This window comes from Erigeron canadensis, chromosome 8, assembly GCF_010389155.1.
Source record: "Erigeron canadensis isolate Cc75 chromosome 8, C_canadensis_v1, whole genome shotgun sequence".
Taxonomy (NCBI): domain Eukaryota; kingdom Viridiplantae; phylum Streptophyta; class Magnoliopsida; order Asterales; family Asteraceae; genus Erigeron; species Erigeron canadensis.
In genome coordinates, this window is record NC_057768.1 from 8,711,098 (window position 1) to 8,732,118 (window position 21,021).

Here is a 21,021-nt window from a genome sequence, read left to right on the forward strand (position 1 = left end):
ATAGCCTGGTGGTTGGTCACTCTCATAACATGGAGGACAATGTCCATTAGATGGAGGATAATATCATCACCAAATCAAAGTTATTATGCTCCTTCACCTTTGCTCATAAAAGGCCATGTTCAACAACAATAATTTCATTGATTCATCACTCCACTTATTTTACTCTCTCATTCTCTCCACAAATATTGATTGATTCATATTATTGATTCATTGGGATTCGCTAATTTGGAAAATCAAATCTTCTCTGCTTCATCCGGGGTTTGGTTCCAACCGCACTGTGGCGAATAATTATCTTCTTAAGAAGGTTGAGCAACCAGTAGAGAATCGCCACCCGAGGCAGACTCCTCTTTTAGCCATCCTAACTATTGTGTGTTCCGTCGTGTAGTGTTTATCCTTCATTCATCAAAAAGAACAAAGTGGGTTGAAATTGGATTATGTTCGTTGGAAGCAACATGTGATGATATCATATATCTGGTCTAACTAGATGGGTTGTTTGTGGCTTACAATAAGTTGTATATTTTAAGACTTATATAATAATGGAATGAGATGCGTTTATATACCTATGACAAATAAATGAAGTCTATTAAATTTTCAAAATGCACCAGTGCTAGTGCTGACAATATACAAAAGTTGTCAACAACAACAACAACAACAATAAAAGCTTGATTTAACATGTTAAAAATATAAAGGTACCATACTTGAAATTTTTTCCTATCTTAGGCACAAACCAAAAACGCTTCCTATTGTGGTTACCAACAGTGTAAAAATGCACTAATGAAGTGTCTAAAAATGCCAGATGGTGGTTTTGATGATATGGAATGGTTTTGGTCAAACTTGACTTGTTGATGTGGAGTGACTTTGATCTTATTTACTTTTTGTTTTTGTTTTTTTGTTTTTTTTTCTAATGTCTTGGATAAAAAAAAGGCTCCAACTTCTCTTCATTAAAAAAGAATAGGGTTACTAGAAATGCTTGGAAAAAAATTATGAAAAAGAACACAACCCATTTTTATCAACTACAAGATTCATCTATCTTCAAATCCAAACACAAATATGTCTATATAATGCAAATATTCATTTTGAATCATATTTCATGTACCCACCACCGCTTGCTTCCGATATCACCACTGTACCCACTGCAAACCCACCTCTTTAAAACCATGCTTTTTCTCTGCCGACACCATCCACATCCACCCCTTATGTTTAACCCAAATTTGAACAAACAAAAAGTTAGATCTATCCAGACTTACTTTCCAACCAAAACCCAACATTAATCATCAAAACAAAGCCAAGATTTGAAGCTTATAATGATAACCGTAGGGCATTCAAAATTCCCGGCCACAATCGTGAAGGTTCCGCCAGGTCAACCATCTCCGACACTATATTGATGAATGAAGATTTACGAAACAATTGATGCACAATAATTTTCATAATGCACGGTGATATTAAGTGAAAAAAAATATTGTTTATTTGTTTTATTTTAATAGTTGTTTTATTTTACTTAAAACTGTAGATATATATTCCTCTTTTCGAGCAGATATATCTATACTAGATTAAACCCGTCCGTTGGACTGTAATATAATACTTAGTATATAAATATACAATAACTCATATATGTAATTTTTAATACTCGTAGATGTATACTTGAGTTTAATAAATTAATTAAAAAAATAATAGAAAGATTACTAAATAATTTGAATTTCATATTAAACGTATCGCTAATGGTTGCATGTCTGTATATAAATATCACAATAGTGTTTTAATATTCACAATAAGCTAAATAATCTATTCACTAATGAATATAAATAAATGGTTTTGGAAGAATCCTTGTGCATTAACTCATAAAAAATAAAAATATTTATCCTCAAGTATTTGAACCCGTGAGTATAAGACATTAATTGAATAATATAATAATCTTGAATGATTTTAAAGACATTAGATAATATTTAACTTTAAAAGATAAATCTTATTATAAAATTTCAAAATATGATACATTAAGAATAGTTAACAATAAATAAATGGTTTTGGAAGAATCCTTGTGCATTAACTCATAAAAAAATAAAAATATTTCTCCTATTTGAACCCGTAAGTATAAGACATTAATTGAATTGTAAAATAATCTTGAAAGATTTTAAAGATATTATATAATATTTAACTTTAAAAGATAAATCTTATTATAAAATTTAAAAATATGATACATTTAAGAATAGTTAACGTTATAGTAACCTATTTAAACTATTTTCACGTTAACAGTGAAATACAACCACATAAAACGTAAGGTACAATTATCCATTGCAGTGTTTTATTGTTATGAGTAACTTTAGTTGTAAATTATATTAACTACGCGGGACCAAAGGTGATTATAGATCAGTTGGTATGTTGACTTACTTTGAATCTTCATTTTTGAGGAACGTAAGTTCGAATCCCGCTACCAACATATTACATTTGTTTTTCAAAAAATTTAAGTTTTTCTTTTGCTTTGTGCTTTTGTTCATTTGCTCTTATGGGATCTATAATTTTGGATTTGCCTCGGCTAGAATATTTGGTATTTTTTTTCTTTTATTTTCATGAAATAATTTTTAGTATTACATACTATATTTTTTTATGAGCAATCTTTAGGTATTATATTTAGTTTTACAATCCATAAAAAGTCGATGCTAGAAATATTATTCGCACTAATATAACAACTTTAAAATACTATAAATTTGTGTTACGTTTTTAATTTCATAATTAACGTTGCGTTTTAAGATTTACAATGCATTCTTTTAACTATATTTAATAACTAATTTGTTGATAACTATTGACACGTTAAAGTTTAAAGAGTAAATTCGAATCTATGTTTCAAAATTATTCCTGGCCAATGGCCAGATATAACACTAGTTGTTAATTAAAAAAAAATCTATTAAAAAACCTAAAGTCACTCACTCACTTTGCATGACTAAATTTGAGTATCTAAAAAAAAGTTAAATTCGACTAATTAATTACAATTAAATAGGATGATGTGGCTATAAAAATATCATCATCATCTATATTTTATATATAATTAAAAGTTCTATCATGATAGTAGAAAAATTAGCGCATTTTTGACGCTTTATTAATATGTACTTAATAGGGTTAATTAGGGTACTTAATAAGGTTAATGACTTAATTGGATTATTAGGATATTGAATGTTTATCTATTTATTTAATATATATATTTTTTAGTGTAGATGTATGTTGGTATTGATTATATGGTACCCCAAATTAAATATCTAAGTAAATATAAATTAGAAGTATTAATATGGGCTAACTATATATATATATATATATAGTTGTATTCATGTGAAAACACAAATTTTGATGAAACCCAAAGGCTAAATTTCAGTCCTTGGATCAAAACAGATCTACGACTCATTAAAATTAAAAAAAAAAAACACAGAAGGGTATTTTCGTCATTTGACACATTATCCCACTTTTTTCCTTTCTAGTTCCAAACACACACACAAAGATCTCTCTTTCTCTCTCACTCCCCCTTTTGGGAAATCACCACCACCACCACCACTACCCTCATCGTGTTTAGGTCACCGTCGCGTTCCAATCGAAATGGCACAGCCATCATTTCCGTCGTCATCATCATCTTCATCAGTCATCATCAATGAATCTTGAGAAGTTAATATCATTGAAGGATGTATTGAATACGAACATTACGACTTTTTGTTATGTAAATTCGAATTTTCTCAGGTGATAATCAAATGTAATTTGATAATATGTGATTAGATTTATCCTAACATTTGAACTTGTTAAATTTTATTAATTATTCAATTGACTTTGTTGTTTGGTACAATATTGCATACAAGGTGTTTGATGAAATGTCTGAACCAAAGTTTCTTATATATGATTTAATATCAAATCACATTTGATTGAGTATTGCACAAGGTGTTTGATGAAATGTCTAAATCAATGTTTGATAATATGATTTAATCAACTTTATGATTCTGTATTAAATTGGTGTATAGGTTTGTGGATATAAACTCCATTTGTTCTGTGGAAATGTATGAGTAACATCAAATTCGATTTGTTATCTGTTATTGTTTACTTTTATGTTCATAATCATAGTTTATTATGTATAGAGATTATAGAAATTTCTGTTTTTGTAACTGTATGTGTAAAATCATATTTGATTTTCTATATAGATTCTATAGATTTGTGTTTTGTAACTTTGTTTTGTACAATCAAATTTGATTTTGTATTGAGGTTTTAGTTACTTGTGTTCTTATGCCTAGAATCATATTTGATTTTACTCTTACAGTGTGAAAATCCTATATATAATGAATTATTCAAAATCAAAAATGATTCTACGCATACATTGTGACAAAACCTATTCAAAATTAAAAATGATTTTACGCATACATTGGAGAAAACCTATACAAAATCATATATGATTTTTTATAACACACTGAGACAAAACCAAATGAGTTTCATACAAAGAAAACCATTTAAAATCAAAAATGATTTTACGCATAGAGTGTCAAAACCCTATACAAAATCATATATGATTTTTATTCATTCATCTAGATAAAAAAAAGTGAGTTCGGTATCATTAAACATATTCAAAATCATATATGATTTTGTATATGCTTTCATACAAATAAACTTATTCAAAATCAAAGTTGATTTTAAGCATACACTATGAAAAATTTTATCGAAAATCATATACGATTTTACGTATTTTGAGACAAGGCAAATGAGTTCTATACAAATAAACCTATTTAAAATCAATTTTGATTTTATGCATATAGTGTGAAAAGCATATACAATATCATATATGATTTTACGCATACATTGTCAAGAAAATACTCGTGTAGCACATTGAGTCAACCAAATGGCTTCCTTAAAAAGAAATTTATTCAAAATCATTTTTGATTTTACTCAAAGTCTGAAAACCTATTCAAAATCAACTATTCAAAATCAAAAATGATTTTACGCATACATTGGGGAAAAGCTATACATATGATTTTGTATAGCACATGGAGACAAAACAAAATGAGTTACATACCAAGAAACCCATTTAAAAATCAAAAATGATTTTAAGCATATAGTGTGAAATACCCATACGAAATCATATTTGATTTTATTCATACATCTAGACAAAAGAAATGAGTTCGGTATCATTAAACCTATTCAAAATCAAATTTGATTTTGTATAGGTTTTTGAAACCGTTGCGTAAAATCAGCTTTGATTTTGTGTAGGTTGTTTGGTATGAGCTAAATTTGTTTTGTTTAAATGTATGCATAAAATCAAATTTGATTTTGTATAACTTTGACACCATATGCATAAAATTAAATTTCATATTGAATAGGTTTCTTGATATGGAGCTCATTTGTTTTGTCTAAATTCTCTATACATAATCAACTTTGATTCTATACATAAAGTTGTAAAAACTGAAATCCCAAAAAATATCAACACATGATCAAATTTGATTGTAGGCATATAGTCACAAAATCAAAGTTACAAAACACAAATTTAACATATACAAAATCATATATGATTTTATTTATAAATATAGACAAAAAAAAATGAGTTCGATATCATTAATCCTATTCAAAATCATATATGATTTTAGTCGTAATTAGTTAACCAAGTATACCAAATCATATATGATTTTATGTAAGACATTTAGGTAACTTCCATCTCATTCATAAAAAAACAATACGAAATCAAAAATGATTTTATGCATCATTTAGGAAACCTATGCAAAATCAAAAATGATTTTACACATACATTAGAGGAAAACTTTAGAAACTCATATATTATTTTGTATATTACATCAAATCAAAACCAAAATAAGTTGCATAAAAATATAACCGTTTGAAATCATATATGATTTTAAACATAGTGTGAATTATCCATACAAAATCATTTTTGATTTTATTCATACTTATACAAAATCATTTTTGAATTATCCATAAGAATGATTATACGTATGCATTGGGGAAAACATATACAAAATCATATATGATTTTATTTATAAATATAGAAAAAAAAAAATGAGTTCGATATCATTAATCCTATTCAAAATCATATATGATTTTAGTCGTAATTAGTCAACCAAGTATACCAAATCATATATGATTTTGTGTAGGACATTTAGGTAACTTCCATCTCATTCATAAAAAACAATACGTAATCAAAAATGATTTTATGCATCATTTAGAAAACCTATGCAAAATCAAAAATGATTTTACACATACATTAGAGGAAAACTTTAGAAACTCATTTATGATTTTGTATGTTACATCGAGTCAAAACCAAAATAAGTTGCATAAAAATATAACCGTTTGAAATCATATATGATTTTAAACATAGTGTGAATTATCCATACAAAATCATTTTTGATTTTATTCATACTTATACAAAATCATTTTTGAATTATCCATAAGAATGATTATACGTATGCATTGGGGAAAACATATACAAAATCATATATGATTTTATTTATAAATATAGGGAAAAAAATGAGTTCGATATCATTAATCCTATTCAAAATCATATATGATTTTAGTCGTAATTAGTCAACCAAGTATACCAAATCATATATGATTTTGTGTAGGACATTTAGGTAACTTCTATCTCATTCATAAAAAAACAATACGAAATCAAAAATGATTTTATGCATCATTTAGAAAACCTATGCAAAATCAAAAATGATTTTACACATACATTAAAGGAAAACTTTAGAAACTCATTTATGATTTTGTATATTACATCGAGTCAAAACCAAAATAAGTTGCATAAAAATATAACCAATTGAAATTATATATGATTTTAAACATAGTGTGAATTATCCATACAAAATCATTTTTGATTTTATTCATACTTATACAAAATCATTTTTGAATTATACATAAGAATGATTATACGTATGCATTGGGGAAAACATATACAAAATCATACATGATTTTATTTTAGTTAAAGCAAATGGCTTCCTTAAACAAATCATATATAAAATCAAAAATGATTTTTAGCATACACTTTCATATTCGAAATTTGATTTAGTACATAAACTTTGGCTTAGACATTTCATCAAACACTTTGTGGGCAAAACTTATTATAAAAATTTTAAACAACAACAGCCAATAATACAACTTCTTATCATATGAAAAAACAAAAATAAGAGAAAAAGACTACAAATCATGGATAAAAATTGTTTGCTTGTCCATTTTTTATATTAAAAACATAAACTACATAAAATATCACTCTAATAATATTTCTAAAACATCATCTTTTATTTGTTGTTGTTGCTAGTGGTTTGAGATGAAGATCCAGATTTTAGTGGTGGTGGTGGCGGCGACGGCGGTCGGATATGTTGGTGGTGGTGGTGGTTACTGTCCAAGGAGTAAAAGAGAGAGAAAGTGTGTTTGTGTGTGTGTGTGTGTGTTTTGATCAGGAGAAAAAGAAAAGAAGATAAATGAAAGATAGAGTCTTATTTTTTTTAGTGTAAATTACGAATATACCCCTCCGTGTTTTATTTTTAATTAGGGGTAAATGTTAGTCTCCACCATTGATGGGAATGATCCAAGGGCTAAGATTAAGCCCTTGAGATCCATGAAAAATTAAGGATGTAAATGAACAAAGCTCTATATATATATAGGGGAAAGATAAAATAAGTCCACCTAAAAAAAGTCTATGTAAATAACACATGTGTAAGTTAACTCCGACCACCACCATGAATTTCAGGCCACCGCGTCGCAACTTACAAATGTGTAAGTTACTTACACATGTGATTTTCCGGTGGTCCCGTCGTCGGAAAGTCTTAGTGTTTTTACAAAAAGGTCTTGTATATTGTAGTAGATGATGATGGTGATATGTAAGTTACGATAATCAGTGGACTTTTTTTGGACTTTTTTTATGTGGACTCGTTTTATCTTACCCCTATATATATAGATAGATAGCTTAAGTGATAAAATAAAAAATGACACTAATGTATTAAGAGAATGATATAATACTAATTGAATGGTTTGTTATAACGCGTATGCTAATTAAAACGATATCACTAACATCCTTATTTTTGATAATTAAATTATTAGTGTCATAGAACAAGAAATTTAAAAACTAACATGAATATGTATAACGCTGGTTAAGAAAGATATTAGACAGCATGTAAGTAATTTAGAATCATGGACTTTAAAAACAAATGAAGTAATGTCAAATAAATATGGAATGAATTGAATCAAAAGTTACTAAGGGATATGTATGTATGAATCAATAACTGTACAGAATATAATAATCATTATTAGTGAAAAGAAGGAATTCAAGTCGGTTGGGGTGTAGGTTACGACTACATGTATTCCAAATTTATGAAGCCAAATAAATATACTTTGTAACTACAATCATAAGTTCAATACAAATATTAAATCTTCTTTTAGTTTTTCTCATCTTGCACGGCTTGCGGCAAAAGACAGATTGAGCACAAAAGCAAGTTAATTAAGTGAAACTAAATATTTGATCAAAATTGGAGAAACTTGGTCATATAAATCAAAGAGATGATCAAACTAGATAAAATCAAATCCTCTATTACTCAGCTACAATCTATTTTATTGGGTCAGATTTTGTTCCCTTTTATTCATCCATCAAATCCAACCTTAAGATATATATAAATACACATCGATTTACTCGGCTACAACCTATTTTATTGGGTCAGATATTGTTCCCTTTTATTCATCCATCAAACCCAACCTTAAGATACATATAAATACACATCGATCATAAGTTTTCAGCATATCTTCACCATTTGAAACAGAAACTACACCATCGTACGTCCCACTCTTCCGTTGACAGCAAATCCTTGATATATTAATCAGAAAGTTAGAAACAAGAGTCTATGTTTAGATCGTGGGTCAGAAAGTTCGTAGCTAGATCTGCTTCGGGTTAAGCTATCACCCTTGAGTTGTTTCTTGTTCGTTTCGAGATCTATTCGAGTTCGTTTACGAGGCCCATCTTTCATCCGTAGAGGTATATCAAGATCAACTCATTTAAATATCTACCTTGTGTTTATATAGTAGATATAAAAAGTATACTAATAATGTACATACGTTTTTGTGGTAATCGATCTATAATATTGATTCAAACTCGTGAAACAGAATACAAAAACTTTTCGATGATGGCATAAAAGTATAAAACAAAAGTTTTCTTTCGATTTAAGTATAATAAGACACGAGACGTTATATAGAAATGGATCGAGAAAAACCTGATCAATAGCTAAATGATTAATCATATTACTGTTAGTTTTGTATGTTGCAAAATAATGACAACCTTTGTAACAAGTTTTCCGCATACGTACGTACGAGGAAGAAAGTCAGTCAGCCATATGGCAAACTTTATCATTTTAATATATGTTTTAAACATGCAATGGTTATTAACCATATTAAAGAAAATAAAACTTATAAATCTAAATAACTAATTCTTATAGAAATTTTTAAAGTATTTTGATTTTAGTTAAAATTATTTTAATGTAGATTTTGTTTGCTAATCTTGGTAGAGTACACTGGCTTTTGAAAGTTTAGACCTTTATTAAGGTACGGATATTCTAAAGATTATTAGGAGCTTTTCGGTCCAATTTTTTCTTTGATGACTTTTATTTGTTATATATGTATGTATTATTGTACGGATATTTTAGTTGGTCTTAGGATCATTCCGGTAAAATCTTTTCTCTCAAAACTTTATTTGATTAAATGTGTGTTTCTTTTTATAAAAGTTGCGTGTTATTTGAAATATTAGTTGTTTGTTATCCTTTGTATAAATATTGTGATATCCCCGACTTTTGATGTACTAACGAGGTTGCCTTCAGAAATATTTATTTAGGAATCATAATATTTTATTCTTTATAGTTGTGTCAAAACCATCTCTTGAAACCCGATTTGAGTATGGTCCCCAAAAGATGCATTTGGTATATTACATTTGATGCGATGATTTGTACACTGATATGTCCCTTCAATATTCGTTGGCTGAAATAATAATACTATCGCTTATTATGAATCATATTAATTGGTCCCAAAAGATTAATACAGTCACATTTTGTGATTTATGATATGTCCCTCGAATATTCGTTGGCCACGGAAATTAATAGAGTCTCATAATATGAATCATATTGATTGACCCGAAAATTTATAAGTGACTCTATTGAAATTTTGTAAGAATTGGGTGGATGGAGATGTGGTTTTAAGTCAATATTTAATTAGAATGTCTCGAAATATATGTAATTATTTTTATATATTTTTCCGAAAACTAAGTTTGTCATTTGATATATTTAAGTTTAAGTATATATATATAAGTCGGTCAAAATGGTTTCTTAAGATGTGCATATAAGAGTAACCTATCCATGAAGGTCCCATGGGTGCGTTATTATGAAACCGATGATGTGGCACCAGCCGTAGCGGTGTATTTGATTTGATCTACGACGTCTCCTTTCGATTACCCGGTAGTGGTATGCGCACTTTGATATTTTTATAGGAGGTGTATGGATCGGTCCTAGTCATTTTGTAAGTTTGACTGTTGGCGTTTTCGTAGTGTCATACGAAGCGTTTGACCCTTTCACAAGTAATTTTGTTTGACTCTTATGTGCATTATTTTATGGAACTTGGTTTTATAGTCTACTTTGATTTGTTAATGTATAAGGTATTTGTGAACTATGCGTATGTGTACTTTGATTTGAAATAAGTTTGTTAAGGTAATAAGTTTGTTCTTTTAATATACGTCTCCACATTTGATATTATATTTCAGCTTTTGTCATATCCGTTCACTGAGCTTTTTGCTCAGCCGTATTCCTTTTTCTTTCTTATACGGCAGGTTGTCGGCTTTGAGATCGAGAGAAGAGTGTAGATAGAAGTGAACTTAGCACCCCAGGCTTTAGAGTTGTATTTCAAGCTTTAGAAGTATTCATTTTGGTTTATCAGGTTGATTTTAGTTTGATTTTGAATAAGATTAACGCCCTTTTGCCTTTTAGTTTTTTTGATATCATTTTGTATTGTTTAGAAAATTCCAAACCATCATAAGAAAAACTCGCTAAATAAAAGAAACGTACAAAACAACCCGTGAAGTCCGACCGTGCAACGCATAGGCCTTCACTCTAATCATCATAAAAATAAAACAACTAACACAATCAAAAATCTAATGTGTAATTATAATAAATGCCAACTAAGATAATTATTATTATCCTCTTTATAAACTTTTCATATGTATTGTTACATACAAACGTAAAAGATAATCCATATCAATATGGATATAGAAAACGAAGATGTAATGACTATAACTATAACTATAACTACATACGTAAATAATTCAAAATAAAAAGGAGTATATCTGAAAACGATAATGAAACAAAAGAGAATGAAATCTGAGTGGTGACCACTGGTTCTTTTAACTTTGATTAATTGATGGTTTGCGTTTTATGCATATTATATATATATATGGCTACTACTACAAAGAGAAAAAAATAAACAATGTTTTGATCTAAACCATTGAAAATAAATCAAGAATTTAATCTCCATCATTAAAATTAAAAGTCAACTTTAATAGTTAATTATAGAAATAAGACATTCATCATAATTAAAAAAACAATTAGTCATTAAGAAATAAATTGTGGATAATTATGGTGCATCAAGTTGGCATTAAAAAAAAATGCATCCATAATGAATTTATGTTATCCAAAATTATGTTGCTTATTAGTTATGAAATAAAAAGAGTTCATATAAAGTCCAATTAAAACATATGGAAAATTTGATTCTATTTAAATAAATAAATACTAATTTAATACTAACTACAACAAACATGTCATTTGTTGACATTTACCTTTAAAAAACGTGAAAAAATTTGTTCACTTTTCCACACTTAAAAAGGTATATAAACAACTCAAATTTATAAATATGAAAAAAATTTTAAATTTTTAGTTTTTTCACACTTATTATTATATGTTCACATTTAGAAATGTAAAAAGTCAATTTGTAACATTAATTTCTTTACGCGAGAGGAGCTTGAAAAAATTAGGTGTGACAAATTAATTTTCACGCTTTTAAGTGTAAAAATGAATGACAAATGTTCACTCTTCTAAGTGTTAATATTTTGTTAATACATTTATAAGTTTGTAGAAATTATGATTTTTAAAAATTATTCACACTTCTAAATATAAACTTTTTCTACACAATTTAAATTGTGAATAAATAAACATAAGTGTGAAGAAATATGTGTGGACAAATAACCCATTTTTGTTGTAATGTCTGGTTAATATATATACGTTGAGATGAAATTTAGTGTGCAATATATTTATGGAACTGTCTGATGACTATCTATATATGAATAAAAATATCATGACAACAACTTTTTAAAGAATAATAATTAAATTAAATATAAATCTATAATTATAAAATGATAAAAAAATATAACCATTTAATATAATGAAGATATTTTTTTTTAAGCAAATAATAGAAGTATGGAATAACACATTATTTATGGCGCAAAGTTAGTTGTGAACCAACACTAAAATTTTTGAGACAAAAATCTAAATTTATACTTGACCAGGGTTAACCTAATTAATTACAATGGGTTTGTTTTTGGGTCATGTGGGTTGACAGATCAAATGGGTTTGTTTTAGGTCAAATGAGTTGGTTTTTTGGTCAAGTGGGTAGACGAGTTGGTAGGTCAATTAAGTTGTTTTTGGGTCAAGTGCGTTGGCGGGGTTGTAGGTTAAATGAGTTGGACTTGGGTCATATAGGTCGACGTTAATTAATAACTAAATTAAATTTAAATGTTCAGGTTTACGGGTCTACTTAAAAAACTAAGATCCCAACTCAGACCCAATCCAAGAAAATTAGGTTGGCGGGTTAAAAATCTATGACGATTTCAGGACGAATTTCTGGTTCGGTCGAGTTTCAATGTGTGATACATATATTGGTTTCTTTTGTTACCCGAGCACTAATTATACATTGGGATCGTGAAATGCGTAAAATGGTGAATATTTGTCAAAAGACTTAAAATTAGATTTCAAAATGATGCTTATAAACTTTTACTCAGGAAAAACGGGTGAGGGTGACGATGGTTGACTTCACCAACTGTCAACTTTAAAATTTCTATGCACGGAAAAATAACTTTATTTAAAATAGTAACTAAAACAAATATAAGTATAGTTATAAAATAATTAATTGGGGTTGACGGATTGATAATATCCAACACAAACCCAATCTGATATCAATATTGAGTTTGAAATCTCAATCTAAATATGTCAATCCGTAAAGGCATAAACCCAAACCCAACCACCAACCTAAAAAAATTGGGTTAACGGGTTAAATGGATAGGTGAATTGATTTCAAGTCATATAAGTTGATGGATTGATGTTGGCGGGTTGACTACAGGTCATATGGGTTGGTGGGTTGATCCGGTCACCGGCCGGGTATAGATCTAGTTTAGATAATTGTGAAACGAAGTTATTAAATTTTATAACTTGGGTTCCACAATTTTTGTATAGATCTAAATCAATTATATTCCCCACTAATAACTAGATTAATACCCGGTCGGTGACCGGGTTACCAACTAAATTTATTAGTAATATATCACACATTGCGAAAAATATACGTCTTATAGTATATCATATTGAAGTTTATTATGAAAACGGCCATATGTTAAGATAAAGAATCTTGTACTTTTTTGGGTATAACATATATGAAGTCGGTTATATATGTACTCGACCTTACATGAAATTCGACTTAAAACTAACCTGGAAAAACTGGGTTAGGGTTGTGAAATCTCGACCCGGTAATCTGTCAATTTGAGTTTTTGGGTCGTGGTCGGGTTGACCTTTTGGATTAATAGATCAACCCGTCAACCCAAAAATATTTTTAAATTATATAAAAAATTTAAAATAAATCGACCCATCAACTCATTTGATCAGACAACTCACAACCCATTTATTTGAAATCAATCTGCCAACCACCAACCATATCACCTGAAATCAACCCACCAAACCATTTAACTCATAAACTTTAGTTTTGTTGGTTGGTGCTTGGGATCTGTTAACGAACTGACAGAGTTACAGGTTTTGGTTGAGAAATTTTAAATTATAATTATATACCGGCATTCCAAACCCATTAACTCGAACCAGAGATAATTATACTTATATTTATTTTATTTGTTGCTCTATATAAAGTTATTTACTCTTTCATACAAAATTTTAAATTATATAATAACTTGCTATAAACTTTTAAAGTACATTATAGATGACTAAAACATCATGTTAAGTATATTTCTAAACGTTACATTGTATTTTATCTATATAAAAGAAAAATATATATAGGCCACAAAATTTAAAACATTATTATATATCTGTAAAATTTAAAATCAAAAATCTTAATAAATATATGTTGTAAAAAACTATATGATAGTAAATATGATTGAATTAATAAAATAATATATGGATATTCTAAATAATATAAAACTAACAAAAATAATGGATGTGAAATTTTGGATTAGACTCGTAGGGTGAGTTATCTTGATAACCTCTAAAAATCTTTTAAAATTTAGGTTTCATGGCTATCTTGTTCAGTTTTCTTAAGAAAAACACTTTTACGTATTACAAGTATATACATTAATTAAAAATTGAAGTAATAATATATTTTTCCTCCCCCCCCCCCCCCCCCCCCTAAATAAATCACTTTATGATTTTTTTAATTAATTAGAAAATCATTTTTTTAGTTTTTCTTGTTGTTCAAATATAAAATCTTAATAATTTGTATTACATTTATATATTTTACCTCTTCCATTTGAATAACAAAATATTACCACTAATCATAGCTAGATTCACCCTCCTATGTTTTTTTCCACCTAAACAAACAAACATCAACCTGTCTAATTATCATTATGCTCGTGATGGTATTTTATAGCTAAGCTGACAAATACACTTTTGATATCATTATGCTCGTGATGGTATTTTATAGCTAAGCTGTGGTATTCTCATCCTTGTCTAATTATCAAGATCTACGTCAACCTTCCCATCCCGTCAGCCACCATCTCCGACGAGACCTTCCCGTCGAGAACAACCATCATATGGTTGAGAGTGAATGAATGAAAATAAAGAGTACGTGAAAACTGAATAGAAATGAATAGTTGTGTAATGACATTGACAACCCATTTTAAAAATTGTTGGAAATAACGACATTTTTATTCTAACAAATTCAAAAATGTTTTTATTTTTTTGTTGAATTTAATTTTTTAAATTTTATTTTCTAACTCATAATGATAAACTAACCCCAATGCAATATTCGTATATTGTAAGTTACATAATTATTCGTTTAACCTGGTCACTCATCGAATATTAAGCTAGTTTTTATTATTATAAAAAGCGACATGTTTGAAAATGGGTTAAAAATGAGAAAAAAAAATCATTAAAACGTTGCCAAATGAGAGATAGGAAAAAGACGAAATAAATCTTAAACATGTTACCATATATATATATATATATATAAACTACACATTTAGTATAATTAATTAGTTACCATATCTAGATTTTTAATTTCAAAAGCCCAGATTGATTTGTAAAACTAATTTCAATGGTCCAGATCAAATGTTCAACTTTATTTTTTTCTCTCTGCTTTACCGGCAATATATATATATATATATATATATATATATATATATATATAATTATAAGAGATAATGATCAAAGAATAGGATAAACACAACAATTATATTCACATTTACATCAAGTATATTCGATATATAAAAAAAATTATTATTATATATTAAATATAGACTAAATTATACGAGTAATAATCTAGATGTCATTGAAAAAAGCACTAAAAATAAAAAAAAATGACAACTAAGCAAAAAACTTACTTGTCAATTAAATATAATCCACATAAGTAAAAAAAAAAATCCTCTCCTAGAGAGATAGAGAGATATTCATATCAGATCATCCATATATCCATGTGTATCTATATCTATACCATACCAAATCCAATACATAAACATGCACAAATAGATTCAGATCACTTATATAAATCATACACCACCAGAAAGGGTTGCTGACTATCTCCCTCGCCACCGGGCACCACGACTACCACCTTATTACAGATTCCGATCTAATCTCGTTTGTAACAAATATATTCATCTGTTCCAGATTCCGTTCAGATCTTGTTTGTAGCAGATCCCGATCAAGTTTCGTTTGTAGCATATTCCGATCGAAGAAAAGAGATCGATGGTGGTGCGTTTTCCGGCGACATAAGTTTTTTCCTGCCAACTATCCACCAATGCATTCAATTTCCCCACCATCACCCGTAATTACACCAACAAAAAAAAAAAAAAAAAAGTCATGTGTTTTGATTTTTGAGTGTGTTGTTTGATAGATATTAATGTGTGAGATAAAAATTGGAGAGTGTAATAAAATATGTTGTCCGCTTGAGATACCAAAAGTGAAAAAATTAACAACTTGAGGTACCAAAAGTGTAGTTTTCTTAAAAAAAGGTCAAAAGACTAAAATACCCCTCACGTTTTCATCACGTGAGAGCGTTAACGGAAAAAATATACAGAGTCTGCGCGTGGTACCAAAACTGAAAAAAATAGCCAACTTGGTATGAAAACTGTAATTTTCTTCACTTAGAGACTATAAGTGAAAAAAATGACAACTTGAGGTACCAAAAATGTAATTTTCTCAATAGTAAATATGTGTGTGTATATATATATATATATAATTGTGTATTGTATTGAATAATAGATGAAGAAAGATGAGATTTAGTTGAAATTGATGCGAGTTTTTTTGTGTTTTGATCAGGCAATTTGTTGTGACTTCTGGATTTTTTGATGTCATTGGTCGTCGGAAAATATGGTGATTGCCTGAAAAAGAAGGTGTTTGGCCGGAAGAGATGGTGTTCATCAGAAAATTTTATTTATATCTTTTTTTTATAAAAAAAATAATATGGAGTATATCAAATTAACTTATTTCAATTTACATTACATTTTACACAAAATATTAGAACGATAGGTTAGTGATTTGCCTAGTTGAAAATGTTTTGGCCAACAAGCATAATGGAATCTTATGTGGCATTCAACGGTCAACGGGTAAAGGTGGCAAAGTGACATGGCATAAAAGTCAAGGGTCAAAGTTGGTACATGGCATAAACACACAAAACAACTAACACGTCAGCTTTGAAAACCGGATACTGGTTTTGGTCATTACTTTTGGCGGAATTTACACACACTTAGTATTATATTAGGAGATTTTGGTTTATACCTAACATAATAATTTTTTTAAATATAATACCTTTAGAACTAATTAGCCCAAAATAAAAATAAAAAGATATGCACATAAATAAAGATTGAAGGGGGCCTTGTATAAATTGTTAGCTTTGGGATTTATACAATGAGAATGTTCTCTAGTGGTTTAGGTTAAAAAAAAAAAGAAAAGTGAGTATGGGGTTGTTATACATTTAATTTGGGTAAAAAATCCCTCACATACCAATATTTTAATATTTTGAATAAATGTTTGGCCTCTTATGATTTTTATGGTTAAAAAAAAATATGTGAGAAATTTTTCACTCAACTTAGATACCTAACAACCTCATATTTCCTTCTCTTTAAAAATAAATGCAAGAAGTTTTGTCTTTTTATAAATCTCCAATTCAAACTTGGACATTAATTGTTGAATTATCAACTTGGTAAAACACTAACAAATAATATATGTCATGAACTCATGATTTGAAAATGATTTGGTATGATTTAAATTGAATTTATATATATATATATATATAGGGTAACACTCTGGTGAGAACAATTAAAAACATCATTTTGATGCATTAAAAGTCCATAAAAGTAACATAGTGCTTAACTAATTATCATTATTTAAGTGTTTAACAATACATTGATCTATCAAAATAAAAAAAAATCACGTTTTTTTTGTGCATCCATCTTCGATGCATATTCATCAAAATGATGCATCCAACAAAAAACGTGATTTTTTCAATTTTGACGGATCAATGTGTTGTTAAATACTTAAATAATGATAATTAGTTATGCACTATGTTAGTTTTATGGACTTTTAATGCATCAAAATGTAGTTTTTAAGTGTTCTTATTTGTTTTCATTTTAATTTGGTTCTCATTTGATAGTCACCATATATATATATATATATATATATATATATATATATATATATATATATATATATACTGTATCACTAATTATCTATATTTGTATTATATTATAAACAAGGTTGCGAAAATAGTTAATCGCTCTCAGGTCAGTCGACAAGCGAGCTGGGAGTACTCGGGTGTTAAAGTGGCCAATTCTGGGAGTACTTGTAATCGGCCGACTCTATTTGACTCGACACCCTACCTTGTAGCATGTACTAGGCTCTACTCGGTGAGTTTTATAACAGTGATTATAAAACATATAGTCTTTGTCTAACATTTTAAGTTGCAACATTTACTTTCTCAAAATGTCTCTATTATCTATTATATATTTACCTAAAATAACTATAATACACCCCTTTTTCTCAAATCTCAACCACTTATTTTTTTTTCTCCTCCAGAAATCATTCTATTTCTCTAATTCATTAAAAAAAATTTATCTCAAAACCGTACATGGATAAATTATAAAAATTATATGGGTGTTTTTAAAATTTCATGTTCTTTTATTAAATAGGTCATTAGATATACTTTCGACGAATTTTTAAATCTGATGACAGAGCCAGTACGGCTAAAGACAGAGTAGATCACCTCATCACCGCTACCGCCATTACATCACCACCGCGCCATTACCTCTATCACCACCGCAATGCGGGGATACCTTTTGGTCATTCTAATCATAACCACATAATTACATAACCATATTTGGTTTAGTGTGTTTTCATTTTAACTGTCAAATCAAATAAACAACCTGCAGAAATTAATTACCATTCTCTTACGAAGTTGGTACACAACATTATATTATATTATATACCTATATTAATAGGTAATGAATTATAAACAGTAAAATTCATGAACAGTAAAACAAGCTGGCAAGTAGCTGCGTAGCTGCCGACTTAATTTTTTTTTATATAAAAAACGTATATATTTAATATGTCAAATTTATCATATTGTTTTTATTTAAGGTTTTTAAGATTTCGTTTATCTCTATTTTTGATTTGACTTATTAATATTTTTTATAATTTTTTTTTTGTCTCACCCCGTATTACCTTTTGGATTTTATCACATTGCAACCCTTTTTGGTTTTACTTGCGCAACTGCCTGCCAGTCTTTTTTTTTTTATTAAATAAAACATATGTGTCTAATAATTATAAGCGGGTTTGTTATATTTATTTATGTTTGATATAACAAACATAGATGTATATTTATATTTATTTATGTACCACTATTTTCAATCGCGCTTTTCTCCTTTGTGATTTTAACTAATATGTTGAAAACTTATATTCAATTACTTATTATCGTACTTTTCTCCTTTGTGGTTTTAACTAGTATATTGATAACTTACATTCAACTTTCTACTTTCATTTTTGATTTTTGGTTTATTGCACATATAAATTTAATGTATTCGTTACTGTAAACTTTTAGAAATGTTTGTGGTATTGACTTTAGACAAATATGTACTATTTCATATGTCAAAACTTTTACTAACATATATAACGATACATTATCAATAATAATCTATTCGTTATTATAAATTTTTAGAAACGTTTATGGTATTTACTTTAGACAAATATATATTTCATATGTCAAAGTTTTTACTAACACATTATCAATAACAACATTTAACTACAATAAATGATACCACATAATTCACATAAGTAACCTAACGTGGTTTTGCATGCCCATATATATATATATATATATATATATTGGGTAGGGTTAATGTGAGAATCACAAATATGGATAGAATCGTGAAAATCACTAGTTTTTCTCTCTCTTTCTTATTTTTTGTGTGGTTTTTTATTTTTTGAAACTTATTTTTTGTTTTTTATTTTTTTTTTAACAAAAACCCATTCCAAAAAAAATAATTTTTTTTTTTTGTAAAAAATCATATGGATTACGTGTTAAGAAAACATATGGATACGGTACTCGCGTTGCCCTACATCCGTTCTAAAGGGGTTGTCACCGAACGCATATGAGAATGGTATGGATTTGATGAGCGGAGATCCAAAAGATGGCGACGATTGTTACATTACGGGCGTAACCCTTAATACTAAGGGCAAAGCACCCTTAGAGATGATTTTTCAATGGTTCTCACCATATATGTTGGTTCTCACTTGATCCCCTCACTATATATATATACTAGGTTTTTTACCCGCGCGATGCGCGAGATGTTATAAATTATTGTGTGATGTAAAATTAATTCATTTAAAGTTCACATGACCTGATAAGTGAAACTTCTATTTCTTAGCCAAACTTAAATTGTTTTTTAAAAAATAATAAAGTTCAATGGGAACCAGTTGATCTCATGTACCGCATTTGTATTTGCGAAACCTTATCTTGAGTCTTTTTTGCATCGATGGTCAGCTTTCATTTTCATAATTGCATTTGGCCAAAATTAAATCGGGATCTTTTAGACACAGGCTCTAAATGGAATCACGATGGGCAACTCTAAGTGAGTTGGTTATCTTAACCAAACTTAACAATGCTTAATTTGTACCTAATTTGTTGCCCTTATTAGAAGTAAAATATCAAGAAATAATGATTAGTGTCCTCTTTTCACAATAATCATGACCTAAACTAATAAGGTAGAATATAACCAAAAATATATGAGCTAGTAAACAATATAATATTTAACAAAAATTGAAAACAAAATTTTGATATATTTAATATAAACATAGTCCAATTGATATCAATACAAATTGAAGACTTGCTTTGTAATAAAGATCGATCAATAGCTATACAACTCATGAAAGAAAATGACAAAATAACATGTACACTAAATAAAAAGAACATTAATGATCGAGAGATCAAATACAGAGAAACACAAAAACCATAAAATCTAATCTTTAACATTAACAGACAATTCCAAAACATTCA